Source organism: Topomyia yanbarensis, chromosome 2 (genome assembly GCF_030247195.1).
Source record: "Topomyia yanbarensis strain Yona2022 chromosome 2, ASM3024719v1, whole genome shotgun sequence".
Lineage (NCBI taxonomy): Eukaryota > Metazoa > Arthropoda > Insecta > Diptera > Culicidae > Topomyia > Topomyia yanbarensis.
The window spans coordinates 15,692,038-15,711,708 of record NC_080671.1 but is presented as its reverse complement, the minus strand read 5'-3'; the positions used below and the strand labels follow the sequence as shown (position 1 = coordinate 15,711,708).

General features: G+C 40.5%; 1 protein-coding gene across 7 annotated transcripts in view; it reads right to left on the bottom strand.

The window, feature by feature from the left end:
• LOC131678908 (uncharacterized) overlaps window positions 1-19,671 on the bottom strand; it is a 543,408-nt gene that overhangs the window by 265,560 nt on the left and 258,177 nt on the right. Inside the window, exon 1 of one of the 7 annotated variants that reach the window (XM_058959341.1) lies at window positions 11,233-12,478. The exons of the other annotated variants lie outside the window; for them this stretch is intronic. The gene's annotated coding sequence lies outside the window, so the exon portion shown is untranslated. Of the gene's footprint in view, window positions 1-11,232; window positions 12,479-19,671 lie in introns of those variants that run through there. 7 annotated transcript variants of the gene reach the window in all.

The window sequence follows — 19,671 nt, the reverse complement described above, 5'->3', positions numbered from 1 at the left end:
TGGATTGACCGTTGTGGACAGGGTACTAATTGTGCGATGTCCGGTGCAATATTGAGTTTTTTAACATTTTTTTTTTCTAGCGCTAAAATGAATACGTTGTTTGGATCATTAACCTTCCGGAAATCACATCGTGATTGCACCTCGTTCATAGATTCTAGCGAAACTGTCATAGAGTTTCAGGTGGCCGCCTAAACGTAGATTTTGTTGCAAATTCCGAAGGGATTTAGCGTTGAAATGAAACGAGTTTAATTCTCATATAAACTACGCATATGTCGTCAGTCTAAACTCCGATGGTGATTGGATATCAAGAGTTCAAATTGGTACGTACGAGTAGATAATAAATTTGTTGCAGAGCTCGCTTCCTGCACCTAGTTACTCCGGAGCAAAAAACTCACTCCTTTTTACTCCAATCTACTGCCAGAAAAAGAAAAAAGAAGAAGAAGAGAATACAGGAACGATATTCCCCTTGATTGTTCCGAAAATTTTTCTGGTACTGGTATAAATCTAATGTTTATGAGTCAACCTGCACTAACAGCACGCATAACTCGAAACGGGCAAGCCTCTTGATATGCTGCTACTATGAGTGAGTTTGTTTTTCCATGACCTCATTCAAATTACTTGGGTATTCAGAACACCTATAAAACCTAGTTTATACAGGTCCAAGTTCATAGATTTGGGATTATGATATGTGACGATATCTAGCAAAACGTTTAAATAATCAAAGATGATGTTTTTATGATCAGATAATGACGGTTTGAGCTCGTTGGGTACGAACAAGTTTATCAACTTTGGCGTAATACTTTCGGTACAGAGGGTTACGTATAACAACCTTTTTCCGGCAAGATCGTGCAAATGATGGGTGCTTTCCTGTATTGAGCATATGCAGATTCGTGTTATTTAAGTATTCCATAAATTTACAGCCCCTCGTATTGATATCTGAACTGCGACAAACTATGTGATAGGCCCTTTTATCGCTGCCGATTATGAGTGGAAGCACATGTTTACCACAGTATGTGCTACAATACGAGTTAGTGACAGACTACGGTATATGCAACACGTCCTCGATAAGCCGTTCCAGGACAGTTAACAGCCACAACAGCAATCGTGCAAAGTGCGCATGTGTGACGGAAGATATCCTTCGGAATGAGTCGGCCCGTGGTTTGGGCACTCATAATGTTGCTGGTGCTGGATTGCCATCGGGGAAGCTAATTATAAAGGAGTTTTCGCTTCCCCGGTTACCCGCAAAGGATCCGGGTGCACCATTCCGCCCTCGCTGGGAAGGATAAGTCGAACGAGCCTTGCTCTCCTTCCCAGCTAATAGACAAGGAGGGCGTAGCAGGGTGGATCGCGGCTCCCCCTGGGAAGAACACTGCGGTGTCTTCCGGGATTCTTTGCGGTCTCCACCGTCGCTACACTGATAATATAAATTCGTAAATATAATGAAATCGATCATACCATACACGAATTCATTCGTCGTTTTCTGCAACGAAGTATTTTCGTGCATTCTAAATAGTAGGTTTCGTTCATTTCATGAACAAGAATGGCCGCTTGGTGAACGAAATCTTTCGTAAATTTTACACGTTTAATGTATACTGCACGAATGTTATCGTTGATAACGACATTATTTTTCGTGAATGAAACGAAATGTTTTGTTTATTTTAATAAACGTGTGTGTATATTACGAAAGATTTCGTTGGTCGCACGAATTAATTTCGTTTATCTTAGAAAGGTGTTCGTATTTATTATCCTCTTATTGTTTTCAGTCGATCTTTTGGGATCGATGTTTGACAACATAGATTTTGTTATTTAAAAAAATCGATGTGGCCAAATCGATTTTATTGTGGTACGAATAAATGGCCGCTTGATGAACGAAAGTTTTCGTAAATTTTACTTATTTAGTTTACATTGTACGAATGTAATCGTTGATAACGACATTATTTTTCGTGAACGAAACGAAATGTTTCGTGTATTTTAATAAATGTTTATGTATAAGATGAACGATTTCGTTTCGTTCATCTTAGGAAAGTTTTCGTATTCATTGGCATATTATTTTTTCAATCGATATTTTAGCATCGATCTGGCAAAATCGATTTTAATTCAACCTGCTCCCTTCTATTGACGACTAAAAAGATTGTGGTGTGAAGTAATGGCCGCTTGATGAACGAAAGTTTTCGTAAATTTTACATATTTAGTGCACATTACATGAATGTTATTGTTGAAAACGGCATTATTTTTCGGGAATGAAACGAAATGTTTCGTTTATTTTAATAAACAGTTGTGTAAATTACAAACGATTTCGTTGGTCGCACGAATACATTTTGTACATCTTAGAAAAGTTTTCGTATCACTAGCTTATCTTATTGTTTTCAGTCAATCATGTGGGATCGATGTTTGATAACATCGATTTTTTTTATTTAAAAAAATCGATGCGGCCAAATAGATTTTACTGTGGTACGAAGAAATGGTCGCTTGATGAACGAAAATTTTCGTGAATTTTACTTATTTAGGTTACATTGCACGAATGTAATCGTTGATAACGACATTATTTTTCGTGAACGAAACGAAATGTTTGGTGTATTTTAACAAACGTTTATATATATTACAAACGATTTCGTTTGTCGCATTCGATGTTTTAGGATCAATGTTTGACAGCAACGATTTTTTATTAATTAAAAAGATCGATCTGGCAAATTCGATTCTAGATCAACCTGCTCATTATTATTGAGTACTAGAAAGATTGTGGTGTGAAGAAATGGACGTTTAATGAACATAAGTTTTAGTAACTTTTACTTATCAAGTGTACATGGCACAAATGTTATCGTTGATAACGACATTGTTTTTCGTGAATGAAATGAAATCATTCGTTTATTTCAATAAATGTTTGTGTATATTACGAACGACTTCGTTGGTCGCACGAATTCATTTCGTTCATTTTAGAAAAGTTTTCGTATTTATTATCTTCTTATTTTTTCATTCGATCCTTTGGGATCGATGTTTGACAACACCGATTTTTTAGTTAAAAAACAGATCTGGCAAAATCGATTTTATTGTGATATGAAGAAATGTTCGCTTGATGAGCGAAAGTTTTCGTGAATTTTACTTATTTAGTGTACATTGCACGAATGCTGTCGTTGAAAACGACATTAATTTTCGTGAATGAAACGCAATGTTTTGTTTATTTTATTAAACGTCTATGTATATTATGAACAATCTCGTTGGTCACACGAATTCATTTCGTTCATCTAAGAGAAGTTTTCGTATTTATTAGAATATTCTTTTATATTGCTCCGGCAGAGAAAAACTCAAAATTATTCATGCAAAACCATCGAGCGATGGCTCAGCTGAATCCGTACTGCTCCGGACTCTGGATCAACTAGAAGCGGAAGAGGTTTAGAAAATCTTCCTGAAACCGGCGGACACGGATACGGCTACTAAATAGCCAGATCGAGACCGACGTGAACATCAACAATTATCTGACGTATAGCAACAATGACTCCATATTCTACCTCTATTGAAGCTCTGTTGACGTTGACGGTTCGACGAATGGTGCTCGTAAATATTATAAAGTATATAGCAGCGAACAATTCGTTTGCCGAACGAAGCTGTTCCGTACTAAGCCAACGAAAGTCGTTTCGTGGTTTTCACGAAAAATTCGTAATAAAAAAATAATGTGTTTCAATAGAACTACGAACGATTCATTATATGTTACGAAAAATTCGTATATTTTATGAAAATTATCTGTACGAAACTAATGCATAGCGCTTTACGAATATATTCTATCAGTGTAGGGAGGTTCGGACAAAGGAACAAAGCTCACCTCCCCGGCTAATTGCTAAGGACCGCTGCCGGAGCAGCCAACGATACCAACAGGAGAACACGGCCGTTGGAGTCCCGGTCGGTCGGAAAAATATAGCAGAGGAGAGTTTCGGAAGAATGAACGGTAAAAGTAATATATTTGCTTGTTTACCTTTTTGTTGTGCTACGAAAATCCGAAATTTCTTTTAGAGGCACCTAGGTGGCCCTGACAAAGGGTCTGCCAGGCAAATCAGAACCCGAGTAGTGGGCACACCCCTACTTACATTTGTCACGGCTCGCTATTGGTGCGATAAATTACCAGTGGGAATATTCTAGGATAATTCAAAGTGCCGAATGAAAATAGGCACATATGTCTCAGAGAAACGCAGCTAAGTAAATTGATAAGCTAGATGTACCGAAATCCTTCTCTAAGGGATGACAGTAATACTGCCGTATAGGCTGTTATACTTAACGCGTATGATAAGTACAATCCCGACGGGATCGCTCAATGATTACGGTGTCACCTGGTTTAACGTTACATTTCCGAGCCCCTCTTCGAGCATCCTCTCGTTGCTTGCCGTGAATTTTTGCTTCCTTGTCTTTCATGTTAAGGACATTATCATAGAAATCAGGTTTCATGTGTGTCAATAATGGTAATCGACGTTTGATTTTTCTTCCCAAGAAAACTTCCTCAGGTGGAACACCGGTCATTCTGTGAGCAGCAGCATTGTGAGCATTAACCGCAGCTCGTAACTCGTCCATGAAACTCGTGTTACAGCTGACAGCCGCCGACATCGCTCGATTAATGAGTTTCATGTAATTTTCCACCATCCCGTTTTGTTGTGGAAATAAAAGTGTCGAGAAAGTGGTTTGGATACTCCTTTGCGCGCAATAAGTTGGCAAGACTTCACCCAGTTTTCGGCCGCTGCAGCCATACCAGGCCACCACACATGCTCTCTAAGTATGCTCTTCTGTTTGGCTACCATCGGGTGACCGTCATGTGCCAATTCCAGAGTTTTTTTTCTCAAAGTATGGACGGGTTTATAGCACAACCATTTTTCACAAGAAACCCGTTGTTCAAGGAGAGGTCGCCGGCAATGGTTTGATACTTTTTCAAACCCGTTGGCCAATCATTGCTGTCCAAAGAGTCGATCACATGTTGTAACTCTTGATCCTGTGCTGTAGCTTCTCTAATTTGTTCTTCGGTTAAGAACCCTATTCACCTCTAAGCTGGCTATTTCCCACGGACTGAGATGGTCGTCAAACGGGGCATCGTTGCCAATGTACAATCTGGAGGAAGGGTCCGTGATGTTGTCCCGACCACGTACAAATTCGACATCGTAGTCATATGGGCTTAATCGAAGGGCCCAGCCGTCTGCTCTAGTAAGGACAAGCTTCGAGTTTTCACGAGTTCGATTTAGGATAAACGTTATGCCTTCTGCATCTGTTCTCAACGTAAAATGCCTACCAAGAAGAAAGAAGGTGTCAATGCTTTTGATGCGAAGCTTATGATCCGCGGTGGGTGGCATTTATTTTTCTGTACGAGAACAGCTCCAAGCGCGTTTGGCGAGGCATCAGTATATAATATGGTTTCGTCGTGCTCGGAAAAATATCCCAAGGCAGTTGTACAGTTGGTAATTGCTTCTTTTACCGCCTTAAGGCTCAAGTTACCTCAAGGCTTGGTAGTATGCGTAAGAAAAATTGTGTTCAGCTTTGCCACCAGATTATCAATTTAAACCTTTTCAAAACTCTAAAAGAAGAATATCAGTCGATTCAATTCATGCAAAATACCCGCTGGAAAAACCATCGGCTTAGCTGGATGGTGCTTTTGAAAAAGTGGCTGTGATTTTTTATCACACTACCACACCGAGCTGGGGTACGCAACACAACTGCGCAATGAAAAAACCACAGCCACTTTTTCAAAAGCACCATTTAGCTAAGCCGATGGTTTTTCCAGCAGGTATTTTGCATGAATTGAATCTTGATGATCTAATAAATCGACTGATATTCTTCTTTTAGAGTTTTAAAAAGGTTTAAATGGATAATCCGGTGGCAAAGCTGAACACAAATTTTTCTACGCACACTACCAAGCGTTCAATTCTAACACATGCTTAAAAAAGGTAACTTGAACCTTAAACGCATTGTCTTGATTTTCTCCCCAAAACCAGGATTTTGCTGTGGATACGGCCCAAAAAGGACTTGTGAGGTCGGCAAAGTTTTTGATGTAGAAACTAAGGAACGAAGCCAAACCCAAGAAGCTGCGTAGCTCGGATACTGTATTGGGCTGCCGTAATTTACGAATGTCTTTGATTTTTGCTTCGTCTACATGAAAACCTTTGTCATTTAGCTCGTGACCGAGGAATTTTATGTGCGTTTTCTCGTATTCGCATTTTGCCGTGTTCAAAGTCAAATTATTCTCTCGAAGTATTTTCAACACGTTCGCGGTTGTCGAGCGAAGCGCTTCCAAAGAATCGGCGAAAATAAGAATATCGTCTATGTAGACGATGACATTCTCTACACCTTCTAATAATCGGCACATTTCCCGCTGGAAGATTTCGGGCGTGCAGTTCACTCCGAACATCAGTCGGGTGAACCGATACATCCCGCTTTCAGTGAGGAACGTAGTCAAATTCCTCGATTCTTTTGCAAGTTTGAGATGGTAGAAGGCGTTACTGAGATCCAGTTTCGTAAAAAATCGAGATCCGTGCAACTTAATCTTCATCTCGTTCTATAGGGGAAGGCAAAAATATTCTCGTTTTATCGCTTTATTAGGTGAGCGCATGTTCACCACCAGACGGAAATCATTCTTGCTTTTCGACATAGCCGACATTCCGCTTATCCACTCTGGTGCTCCATGGACTCGCTCTATAATGCCACGAGCCTCCATTTCTTCTAAGCGTTGCCTTGTTCCTTCACGGTAAGCGGCCGGAACATTAAAGTAAGCGTTCTTTTCGGGAGCGACTGTTTTGTCCACGCTAAATTTAACTCTAACTCCCGGCATTTTTGGGAATACCTCCATTGTGGTGGAATTTTCGCAACTATTTACTGCTATACCCACTTCCAATAGCCTCAACTCACTCGCTGTTGACCTACCGAGCAAGGATCGGCGACCTTCATCGACTACCAGGAATTCAGCCAATGTAGTTGGTTTCGTCATCCCCATTACTTCCACTTGAGTTCTGAATGCGTGGCAGATAGGCATAGGTTTCCTGACCCCGTATGCGCGAAGCTCTTGGTTCTGTGGAAGACTTATTGGCCTCAGGTCGACCAATTTCTACCCTACCCAGGCCGTCCAACCCTAACCCATAATGCGGTTCCGTTGGTTTAGTAAGGTTCTTAAACCTTTCTCTGTTGCTCCGCTGGCTGACTGCGTTTGCTACCTGAGTATGGTTATCGTTCTGCCTGTTTTCTGCTTCATAAGCTTCGTCTCTGGTGGCTGATTGTACGATGTAATTCGTTTCATAGCCGAATGTACGAGCGGTTTTTGCTAACTCTTTGTTCAGCATGCCCTTAAGTAGTTGCGTGCGGACGAATCGCTCCTGGTCATCCGGGCTAAATCCACATAACCTCACCTTCTCCGTGAGCCTAAAGTGAAATGCAACAACCGATTCGCTTCTTCCTTATTGCATTCCGGTGAATGCTTCGTGTTCCGATGATATGTCTGTCATAGACTTCAAGTGTGCATCCACATTACTCACAAACGTAGAGTAGCAACTTAAGTCGTCAAGATTCGGCCGCAGTTTAGCAGCCCGGACGATTCCTTGTAGTTCTGTACCCATTGATAAGAAAAGTAACTTGGCACGGCAAACAGGATCGTATACATTGGATAGCGACACTGCTATCTCGAAGTTTTCGAGGAAGCGCTGCCATGCTTCCCACAGCTTGTTGGCAGGTACGTCTTTTGGGAATGGGGGAATGTGTTCCCACCGGATAGTAGTGCTAGTTCGATTCGATGAGCAGTTTTCGTCAGGATTCGCCCAGCCCTTTTCGCCCAACGGGGCACGCTCAGAAACATTGCCGTCTTCTTTGATAGGCTGCCTGTCTCTTTGAGAAGGTTCCAGCGACTTGGTAAGCTGGACGATTACTTTTTCAAGGTGAGCGATCCTTTCGTACAAACTGGTATTAGTCGAAAGTGGAGGTGGTTGTGCTTCAACTTCACTTTCTGTCGGAGTTACTTCGTCGACCGTTGTGACGACTTGCAACGTTTCGATGTGTTTTAACCCATCCGACTCAGTTTCCTCAACAGCTCCGAGCTCAGAAGAAAGCAGTTCGTCGGAATATATCGAATCATCGAGATTCACTCCCGTTTGCGTGTCGTTAGCCGGTGCTCGCACGTATTTTCCGTCTACGGACATTTCGGTTAGAGAAATATACGAATGCAATAAAACAACTACGATTAGTCTACCATAAAAACGAATTATCAGTAGACGTCCCAACGTACTGTTCGTAACAAATGATGGTAACAATATAGGTTTGCAACGGAGTCTACCGTTTTATGCAAATGTTTAACATATGTGTTGTAGGCATCGCATCTCTACACTTGTCGCTTTTAAACTAGTGAATGTCCCATTTCACTTTTCTGTCTCGCATACTGTTCATCATTTGGTAATTTTATAGTCGCGTCTACTTTACTTTTTTAATTCTGGACGGTTATCCCAACTTGTCAATTGCAGGCGGATTTTTCAACGCCAGTCTCAGCACGCAGGTAAAGTTGTTTTTACTTTACGATTTGTTTCAATGTTGGGCGCTTTACCAGCTCGTAAAAACAACTTTCCTGAGAAAGCTTTTCGTGTGAACGGTTGTCCCAACTCGTTCCCGGAAGTAACCAGATTTAGTTTGTAGTGGATGTCACTTTCCACTCCAGTTAACGACACTTCGTTTTTGGCAGAAGTGACACTGAAAATGATTCTCAAAATGGCGGTCGTCACGATCCGCAAGATTTTCAAACTGTAATAAGCTTCTGTTTTTTTCAGTTCTACATTTTATTTGCCATTGTGTTAATGGCAAATCTGGCAGGATCGCCATTGTGGGGTTCTGCCAAATGCTTCGGCTTAACCGACCGCTCGCTAGCCGGAAAGGCACTTGGCCTGTACGGAGCAACTTACCTATGCGTCTAGCCTCGGTGATAGTCTGCGAACGAAAGAGGAAGAGCCCGATGCGATCACGCTGCACAGTGGCGGGTCTTCAAACAAAAGTCGGACAAAACCTCAAATGTTACCTAATTTGGCTGAAAATCACAATTTAAGCTAATTTTGAGGTGCTGAGCTCATTTTTTATGTCAAAAGTCGAAAAATATTAAATTCATTTTTCCATACAGTGTCATTGAACCTTTCTTATAACTATGATCCCGTTTTCATGATAGATTTTCCGTTACTGTTCACCAATGACAGCAATATCATAAAAAATGAAGAACACTAATTTAAACCCATTGTATAACATGTTGGTTTACTGTAGATTGTTTAACTATTTTACACAAAACACCAGGCACCTCCATATCAGCAACAAAGCTTTAAAATCTCCTTAAACCTTTTTGCGCACCTAGGCGCAGAACGAGACCATGATATTCGAAAAGTAGAGGTTATTTCCCATAGAATGTATTCTATATGACCGTTCCGAAATGATTCCGAATTTTGTACAGAATACATTAGTGAAAAAAGTATTTGTGATCTGACCGCCTCAAACATATTTGAACTAAAAAGTCATAGTTCTAAGCAAATTTACCAAACTTATTTTATCCACTAATCAAGTTCTTTCGTTCCTCTACACAATGAAACTAGTTGTGGTAAAATCGGACCAAACTCAAAAGAGCAACATGCATTTGAAGTAAACAGAGCAATGGTGGTTTCGGAAATGAAAATCATTAAAAAGTCTAGACTTTGCTACATTAACACTCATGTTAAAAATTTTGTTCTTATCCAATGATCATAAAATTTTGAATATACGTCATTCAATACATGAGAAATTCAGGAAAAATATAAAATATCAATATTTCAGAAATAAAATTTTTGAGGTTTTGGCCAGCCTCCAGCCACTGTGCGCTGTCGTGTCCATCTACTGTGGTACTTCTTGTGCCGAAGTGCATTTGACCTAATGTAGGCTAGCATCTCACGTGTAGGGTAACCAGTACTCCACATGTACGAACTCCAACCCAATTTCACGTTACTATCTCCCTCTTCCTGCCACACCTATGTGCTGCGCAGTAGTATATACGGCTTCTAGCGGAAGCAAGTGTCCGATTAACATTCCTTTTTTTCCCGCTGCGATATATGTTCAAGCCTGGTCGACGCGGGTATTGATCAATAAGCAATTTCGAATTACCAGGAGCTGTATAGTGAGGAATGATTTGTTACTCCTAGGCAATATCATTTATTGATTTTCTGTGCGATTTTAGCTAATTCAGATAAATAACGCAATAGCAATCAGGCGTGGTCTCACATGTTCAGGCTCAAAATCCTGGTTACGTATCTTGTCTTGTTGAAAATAGGAATTGTACTTCGTTGAAGCTAAAAGATATTATAAGAGTGCACAAAAAATAATTGAAAAGAGTGAGTTCTGTCAGTCGCGATCATTTGAGGAACTAAAATACATTTCTGGTCTGATTGGTCATTCGATTCGGTTCTAACGAAAACTAAAAATCCGTACGAAAGTAATCCTTAAAAATTGGCATCTAAACATTTAAAAAGCTTCCAATGTTAAAATCCGGACAACAATCGTTTCGAATCGAGGTTTCCTGAATCCAACTGTACTGCTTTTAGCAAACAAGCTTCCTTCCCGGTGTCCCACAATTTCACACGTCAAAAGAGACAATCTACAGTAACAAAATAATATAATTTCACTTCACTTCCCTCCGACCCATTACGCGTTTTTCTCACCGGTGATGAAACCTTTCTGAGAAATGAAATCCTAAAGACATCTTCCGCAAATCTCGAGTGACAGAGAGAGAAACACGAGTGACTCTGCCTGTCCGCATTCAGCTAAAAAGTGACAACGAATTCCTTCTCTGATTGTTATGTTACTTTTTTTTTGCTTTCATTTTCTTTCAGACAGCGAATTTTCTGCACAACTTCCGCCGAGATCGGCTCTCTCGCTCGATGCCAGATGGAAGTCTGCGGGTGGTCGTATTTTTATTTTCTTTCTATTAAACATCCATCACTTAGAGCTGCTACTCATAAATTTCCGCACAGTAATATCCTATAGTTACGTAGAAAGCCGCGACGTTTTTATCTCTCCAGCCCGGCTGGCGCTGTAAGTTTTACTGTCGCCTGCCAGAAAACCCAACTTTTAGACGACTACAATAACATTTCATTTTCAGGTAGGCGCTAGAATGAGTGAAATCAGCAGAAAATATAACCGCGAAGGACATGGGTTTTGGCTAGGGTTGCGTAAAAACAGAAGTAGAATTTATCTTTTTCGTGGTAGCAAACAGAAGTTGGTTACCTTTTCATCGTATCCGGATTTGCGTCTCAGTGGTTAGACCTTCGGAGCAAAAACGCTAGCCGGTCGGCTGTTGACGTTGGCAATAATCCGCATAGGCATGTGGCTATGTGCTTCCAAGAAATTTTGTTTAATCACACATTGATGAATTATTCAACAAATCGCACCTTTCCTTCACATACACACACACACGAGCACAGCTTCAGTTCTCTACGGTTTCATCCGGCTTCGAACGCATACGGAATAAGGTCACCAGGCGAGGTGTAATAAGTGATTAAGTCTCTGATAAACGCCGTCCCACGTCCAGCGATTAGCCTAGCGGACGCGGAAGAAAATAGGAAACAAACACACCCGTTCCAGCCGACTACAAATTCAATTACACCTGGTGCGTCCAGCAGCGTAGGGTTGACGATGATGACGATGCCACTTTCGGGAGGGTTTTCTCCCACATCAACACGGTGGATTCGCCCTCGATGAACTAATTGATACTGACAGCTCTGCACACACCGCAATTATCTCAATTAGCACTTACGGGATCAGGCTATCGACACTTGTTTCGAGTGAGACTTCCAGCAGAAAATCGTTTAGACTTATATAACGCAATAACACACGCGGTTAAACACAGATATCTTCCACGTCCTCGCAGAATGTACGCTAAAAGTTCCAAACAATCCAGCAGTTTTTCACTGTTTTGCTATCACCGTGTCCTAGCACATCTGTGCTACATGCCCTAGCATCCTAGCATACACACTCACACAGCGAAAGCTCCAGCCGCGAGAGATGAATCTGCAATCAAACAAACTGAGCACCATCCAGTGAGAGTAAGAGAATACGTGCGACCAAATAGAGTGCCAATTTTCCACACACTTTTCATTTTCATATTTAGCATCCCAAAAAACAACTACCGTAATTTTCGCCTTGTGTTTTCGGACAGACTTGCTAGTCATCGAAACTATCACCATATGATTTTTGGCACCAATCCACGCGGTTTATCTCGGAATGCCCAACAAGTGACTTCCGTCCACGATCAAACGGAGAACCCAAAAAAGGCAACCTTTCACACGAAAAACACGTAGCTCTATGCAATCACACACTCCCGGAGTACGTGTTTACGGTTCGCGGTGACGTCACTCACTGATACTGGCTGCTTGAGCTCCAGGATCAAAAACGTTGAAGTTGACTCCTCCTTTCCCGGTTGTGTCCCGAAAGTAGGTTCAATCCACATCACACAGACTCGCACTACTGACCGATAATATTCACACGCGTTCGTCTTCTATTGCATCCCACACATCGCAAAAGAGTCCTCTTCAAGCTGGGAAAAGCTTCTGCAGTTCACCACGTGAACCCACCCCGTATCGTATCACCGATAAGATTCGTGCAGCTCGTATCTAGGTACATGTGTTAGCAGCTAAGGAGTAGGCTGAAGGTCTTGGAAACATTGCTGCACTCACACACGTTCGGGCGGTAGACGTATTTACAGCAGCGGCATCCCACAAACCTTTCCCAAAGTCCACAACATTCAGATTTATGCTGGTCAAAGCGAGGGCAGCCAGCAAGCGAGAAAAGCTTTCTGCTCCTATCCGTTCCGGTTGTCTCCCCACGCTGTCTGTGTCTGTCTGTCTGTGTCTCTCTCTCGTTGGGATGCTGTGCCGGAGAAAATACACCACGTCTGGCTCGCGGGCCGCTTATGTGCTGGTGATAAGGGCCGAATCCAGGAATATATCTCCATTGGCATTTTTATTTTTGTTTTATTTGTCTGGTACTTAATAAAACCACTTCTGTACACTATGGTATACTACTCCTCAGTGGAGATAATTTAGTTAAAAGCTATTTTTCTCCATTAAGGAGAAAATTGTTTAAAAGCATCTTTGCGCTTGAAGAACACAAAACTGGACTTCGTCTCATCAGAATCCGACACTAACTTAACACTAATTTGGAGATAGCGTCAATCCTGTCACTAAATTAGTGTCGGATTCTGGTGAGACGAAGTCGAAACGCAAATTTCGTAACTAATTTAGCTTATAAACACTTTGATTATCGTCGAGGTAACCGGAAGATTCGGAAAAGTAGCAAAGTTTCTGAGTTAAGTTCAAATCTTTTTCCCCACATTGTCCCTCATGACTGGAGGCAAGTGAAGGTCATCGCCATCCAAAAACCAGGAAAACCAGCCTCCGACCACAACTCGTATCGGCCGATTGCAATGCTGTCCTGTATTCGGAAGTTGTTCGAGAAAATGATCTTGTTTCGCCTCGACAATTGGGTTGAAGCAAATGGCTTACTGTCAGATACACAATTTGGCTTCCGCAAAGGCAAAGGGACGAACGATTGCCTTGCGTTGCTTTCTACAGAAATCCAAATGGCCTATGCTAACAAAGAGCAGATGGCATCAGTCTTCTTGGATATTAAGGGGGCTTTTGACTCAGTTTCTATCAACATTCTGTCAGAGAAGCTGCACCAGCATGGTCTTTCGCCAATTTTAAATAACTTTTTGCTAAACCTGTTGTCTGAAAAGCACATGCACTTTTCGCATGGCGATTTAACAACATCGCGATTTAGCTACATGGGTCTTCCCCAGGGCTCATGTCTAAGTCCCCTGCTCTACAATTTCTACGTGAATGACATTGACGATTGTCTTGCCAATTCATGCACGCTAAGGCAACTTGCAGACGACGGGGTGGTCTCTGTTACAGGGCCCAAAGCTGCCGACTTGCAAGGACCATTACAAAATACCTTGGACAATTTGTCTGCTTGGGCTCTTCAGCTGGGTATTGAGTTCTCCACGGAGAAAACTGAGTTGGTTGTTTTTTCTAGGAAGCGTGAGCCGGCGCAACTCCAGCTTCTATTAATGGGTGCAACGATCAACCAGGTTTTCACATTTAAATATCTCGGGGTCTGGTTCGACTCTAAAGGTACCTGGGGATGTCACATTAGGTATCTGAAACAGAAATGCCAACAAAGGATCAATTTTCTCCGAACAATAACTGGAACATGGTGGGGTGCTCACCCAGGAGACCTGATCAGGTTGTACCAAACAACGATATTGTCGGTGATGGAGTACGGGTGTTTCTGTTTCCGCTCCGCTGCGAACATACACTTCATCAAACTGGAGAGAATCCAGTATCGTTGCTTGCGCATTGCCTTGGGTTGCATGCACTCGACCCATACGATGAGTCTCGAAGTGCTGGCGGGCGTTCTTCCGCTAAAAAATCGATTTTGGGAACTCTCATATCGATTGCTCATCCGATGCGACATTCTGAACCCGTTGGTGATTGAAAACTTCGAGAGGCTCGTCGAGCTTAATTCTCAAACCCGTTTTATGTCCTTGTACTTCGACTACATGGCACAGAGCATTAATCCTTCTACGTATACTCCCAACCGTGTTCGTTTCCTAGATACTTCTGATTCTACTGTATTCTTCGACACATCCATGAAGGAAGAGATTCGTGGAATCCCGGACCATATACGCCCGCAGGTGATCCCCAATATATTTTATAATAAATTCCGAGAAGTCGACTGCGACAAAATGTTTTACACTGACGGATCAAATCTCGATGGGTCCACTGGCTTCGGTATCTTCAACAATACTATCACCGCTTCATTCAAGCTTAATGATCCCGCTTCAGTTTACGTCGCAGAGTTAGCTGCAATTCAGTACACCCTTGGGATCATCGACACTCTGCCCACAGATCACTACTTCATCGTTTCGGACAGCCTCAGCTCTATCGAGGCTCTTCGTGCGGTGAAGCCTAAAAAGCAATTACCGTATTTTCTGGGGAAGATACAGGAGTCCTTGTGTACGTTATCTGAAAAATCTTATCAGATTACCTTTGTTTGGGTCCCCTCTCATTGCTCTATCCCGGGCAATGAAAAAGCCGACTCATTAGCAAAGGTGGGCGCATTAAATGGTGACATATACGAAAGACCAATCTGCTTCAACGAATTTTTTAGTATTTGTCGTCAGAGGACACTCAACAGTTGGCAAACCTCGTGGAGCAATGGTGAACTTGGACGATGGCTACATTCCATTATCCCAAAGGTATCAACGAGGCCTTGGTTCAGGGGGATGGATATGGGTCGGGATTTTATTCGTGTAATGTCCCGACTTATGTCCAACCACTACACCTTGGATGCGCATCTGCGGCGTATTGGGCTTGCGGAGAGTAGTCTGTGCGCTTGTGACGAGGGCTATCACGACATCGAGCACGTTGTCTGGGTATGCGCCGGGTACTTGGACGCCAGGTCTCAGTTAAAGGATTCCCTTCGGGCCCGAGGTAGACCACCCAATGTCCCAGTCCGAGATATACTGGCAAATCGTGATTTCCCCTATATGTCCCTTATTTATACTTTCATAAAAACGACAAATATCCCAATTTAGCCCCTCTCTTTTTATTTCTCGTTTTAGAAGCTTTCTCTTGCCTTGTGGGACCGATCAGCTCCAGACTGCAACTATGTAACCGCCGTCGCACTTATCACTACGGAAACTGAAGCGAGAGCGACTCAAGGTCCGATGACTTTTGAAGGATTCCCCGCGGGTCCGAAGAATACCATCCGCCAATCCGACCTACTAGACTGAGGCGGTAATCTTTCGCTGATCTCCCGTTTGAGCAAAAGTTGCAAGTTTTGCTCTTCTCTCCCGGTCACCATCTACGCTTTCTCTCCCCTGTCCTTGATACAACTGCTTCTACAGCCCCCCTCTGAATATCTTGACCAAGCATAAGTCTTCGCTAAAAAAGTTCAAATTTGTATTCTGTATTCCTAGTTTTAAGATAGTTGTAATTTTACCTCTTTGTTAAAACTATTGTCCCCCATCTTGTAAATAGTATTGTATCCCTAGTCTTAAAACACCTGCGAATTTTCTCATAAATATTTGTTCCCCCTTTTGTGTACCAAACTATATTGTTAGTTTTAAGATAACTGTAAATATTTCCTAAAAATTATTACTATTGAATTCCTTGTTTTAAAATTTTTTCATAAAAAAAATCTTTCGCCCCCTCTCTTGTATATAGAATCTTATTTCTAGTCTTAAGATAGCTGTAAAATTTTTCTTTTTTAAAAAAAATATTTCAACATTGTAACCTCCTAGTTTTAAAATATACAAAATGTAAAAACAAAAGAATTTGGCACCGCCAAGCTAACGCATTTGTGCCTATCAAATAAACGAAATGAATAAAAAAAAAAAAAATCTTTTTCCCTGAGGTGAAGGTCTCGTTTAAACAAATGAAATGAAAGTTATAATAACTACTATTTTTTGCTGATCATTGGTTTTCTGGAACTTAATATTATTGCGATTCTTTGTTAGAAAGGTCTTAATAAATGGCAGCAGTCTAGTTAGAAAATTGATGAACGCGAATCTTTCTGAGCGAGTTTATGCAACGGAATCGCCAAAATCGAAGAGATACGTGACTAGTGACTAGAATATTTGTATACATATTGTTATCGGTTCGTTGAATCCAAGCGACGTAAAATGAAACCTTGGTTGTTTAAGCCAGTCGAGCGAAAAAAAAATCTTTTCATGAATTCATGAAAACAAAATCACGATTTCGTTAACTAAACCGTTTACGAAAGTTCCTCGAATCATAAATAATACCCCTCGTATTCATGAAACTATTTGTGTTTACAAAATCTAATTAACGCCAAAAATATACATGACGTAGCTTTGGAATGTTTGGTTGGGTTACTGTGGTTGTTCCCTGGAAATGTTCTGTTTGAAACTTTTTTATAATTTGAAGATAAACTGGGTTGAATTATCTACATCGACTAAAAGAGCCAACAGTTAAACGATTTCAAGATCATGGTTTTGATTTCCGTAATTTATGTGCACTCTATTGTGATACTTATATTCTTTAGCTTACTATCGAATTTGACACGTGGAATAATGCAACTTAAGTGTAAAATATCAAGAATTTTATGATGATATTCATAATTTTTTCGCGTTATCATGAGATGGTATTTTTGATGTTTTACTCGGAGTAACTAATGAATAGAACAGTGCATGTAATAAGCATAAATCTAGAGCTTCAAAACGTCATATCTACAATAAGTGACTCTCTTTGTTCACTTTCTCTTTCGATTTTGTCACGGTGTTACTATAGCACTTTTCACTAATTTTACAGTACAGATCGAAAGACGGTGATTTTGACTAGCATATTATGCAAAGAGTTAAGAGATAAATGTTAAAGCGACCAAATTATTAACAGAAGAGAAAGTAATCAAAGAGAGTCACTCATTGCAGATATGTCTTTTTGAAAAAAGTCTCTAGAAATAATATAGTAAAATCGTTCATGTGAGCATTTTTAGAACCAAGTGCAGAGATGCACGAAAGTGAGAATGAGCACGCACGATTCATCGTGATCAATGCATTAGGAGCCATCAACTAGTTCACGAATTCGTGAATAATATTTTATGATTTTGTACAACTTCACGAACACGAATTCTGAATCGTTAGTAATATACTAATAATATTGACAGTTCTGTGAAATTTCCTACGTGAAATTATTAAGATCATGCATAAAATGGCATATTTTATGAACTACAGTATGACAGCGGAATTACATTTCATGATTTTGTGAGTTATTCAATAAAAATGGTCATTAGTGCTTATTATATTCGAAATTATGAGACAGTTCCAAATTTTGTGAAGTAGTTCAGGACAAAATTTCCAGACTGTTGATTTTTTGAACTTTGAGCAAATTCTCATGGGTTCAAAAACAATGAAACCTCATAACAATGATATGAACATGGTCCGCGTCAAATTTTACAACCATCAAAACAGCATGAAATGGTTTCAAAAATCCGTAAATACACCAGAATATGATATTTAAATGGAATCTTCCGGACCATGGCGATGGTGTTTTCATGGGTTGAACCCATTCCAAACATTATCGAACCACCATGCAGTGGGGGTGAGCTTGGACACGATAATGGGGGATTATGGGCTTTTCGTTTGTACGGGTAATAAATCAAGAATCATTCCACGTCGTATAGTCCGTAAACATTGTTCCTAAATTTATGAATAAAATGTCTAAGAAACATTTGATTTGCGAATTATGTTCAAAATGTTGTGAACTAGTTCACGCAAGGAGAACAATTTGGTAATGATATGGCGGAAACGGTGACTGAAGTTCACAGCAACAAATATCACCACAAATGAAAGCCTTATGTAGGCATTACTAAACATAGTTATGAAACACATTTTTTTATTTCGATTTTAGAGGTTTTAACCTTAAGCTCATTCGCCTCGTCGGATTAGAAAAATCTCTAACCCTAAATGCGGGGTTAGGATTCGAACTCAGGTGAGCTACGTACAAGGCAATCGATTTACCAACTACGCTGTGCACGCTCCCATTATGAAACATAAACTTTTTGTCGGCTGTACCCCGTTTGGCATAAATACTTTAGGCATACGGACGTTAGGCATATGTACGTTAGGCGTAATGAAGTTTAGGCATAATGGACATTAGGCAAGATCGACGATTGGCATAGTGAACCTTAGGCATAAATTCTCATATTGATGCATGACTCGCAGAAACTCATTTTTCGCCGGTGATTGTTTCGGATGGTAAGAGCGTGAATGTTTACACATTTTTCATCGTGTAGCACTACGTTGGAAGTTGACCAAACTCGCTCGCATTTTTTTGTGTTGTTTAAACTTAAGGAAATTTTTGCTTACATACATGCTTGTTATATTTGCCCGTGAAAAAAATATTGGTCTTGAAAAACAGATCATGATATGAAGAATGATAAATATTATTATTATTCATTTAATGAACATAGAAATATTGCTGTTTGTACAAAAATTCCCAATCATATTATTCAATTCAATTATTAAATTCAATGATAAAACTACTTCAACTATCTAATGCGAGTGAGAGATTTTTTCCTGTTACATATAAAATCCATATTGAAATACTTGACCTGTCAAAAACCAACATTTTCATAGATTGTAAGAATAATGTTTGTGCATGGGTGAACCAGCAAAAAACTGAAAGATTCTAAGCTAAAAACCTAAGCTATATTTTGTTGTTTCGATTATTAAGCATTATTAATCAATATTTGATTTTGAGCATCCAATCTTCCCTATGCAATAACACGAAAAAGTAGATAAAAATTCTATACATTTGTTGGATAAATAACTTGTATCGTATTCTTCATTTTGCAGTCTCGTTATAATATAATTATAAGTAAGCTGACCAGTTCGGTTTCTCATCTTTCACAGTTCAGAAGCTAAAAATCGCTGCGTAAAAATTTACCCGTGCGCCGCTTTATTTAGTTGCAAAAGCAAAATTCGATCACTACTATCTAGTGTGTGTAACGTGAACGAAAAATGAGTGACAATACCAAGCCAGTTTATTCCCCGATGCGGGCGAACTGTGTTGCTGTTGACGTTTCAAAATGTCCGGTAAGACCATCGATTCGTGAAGTGGAGCAATTGTTGCAGGTGAA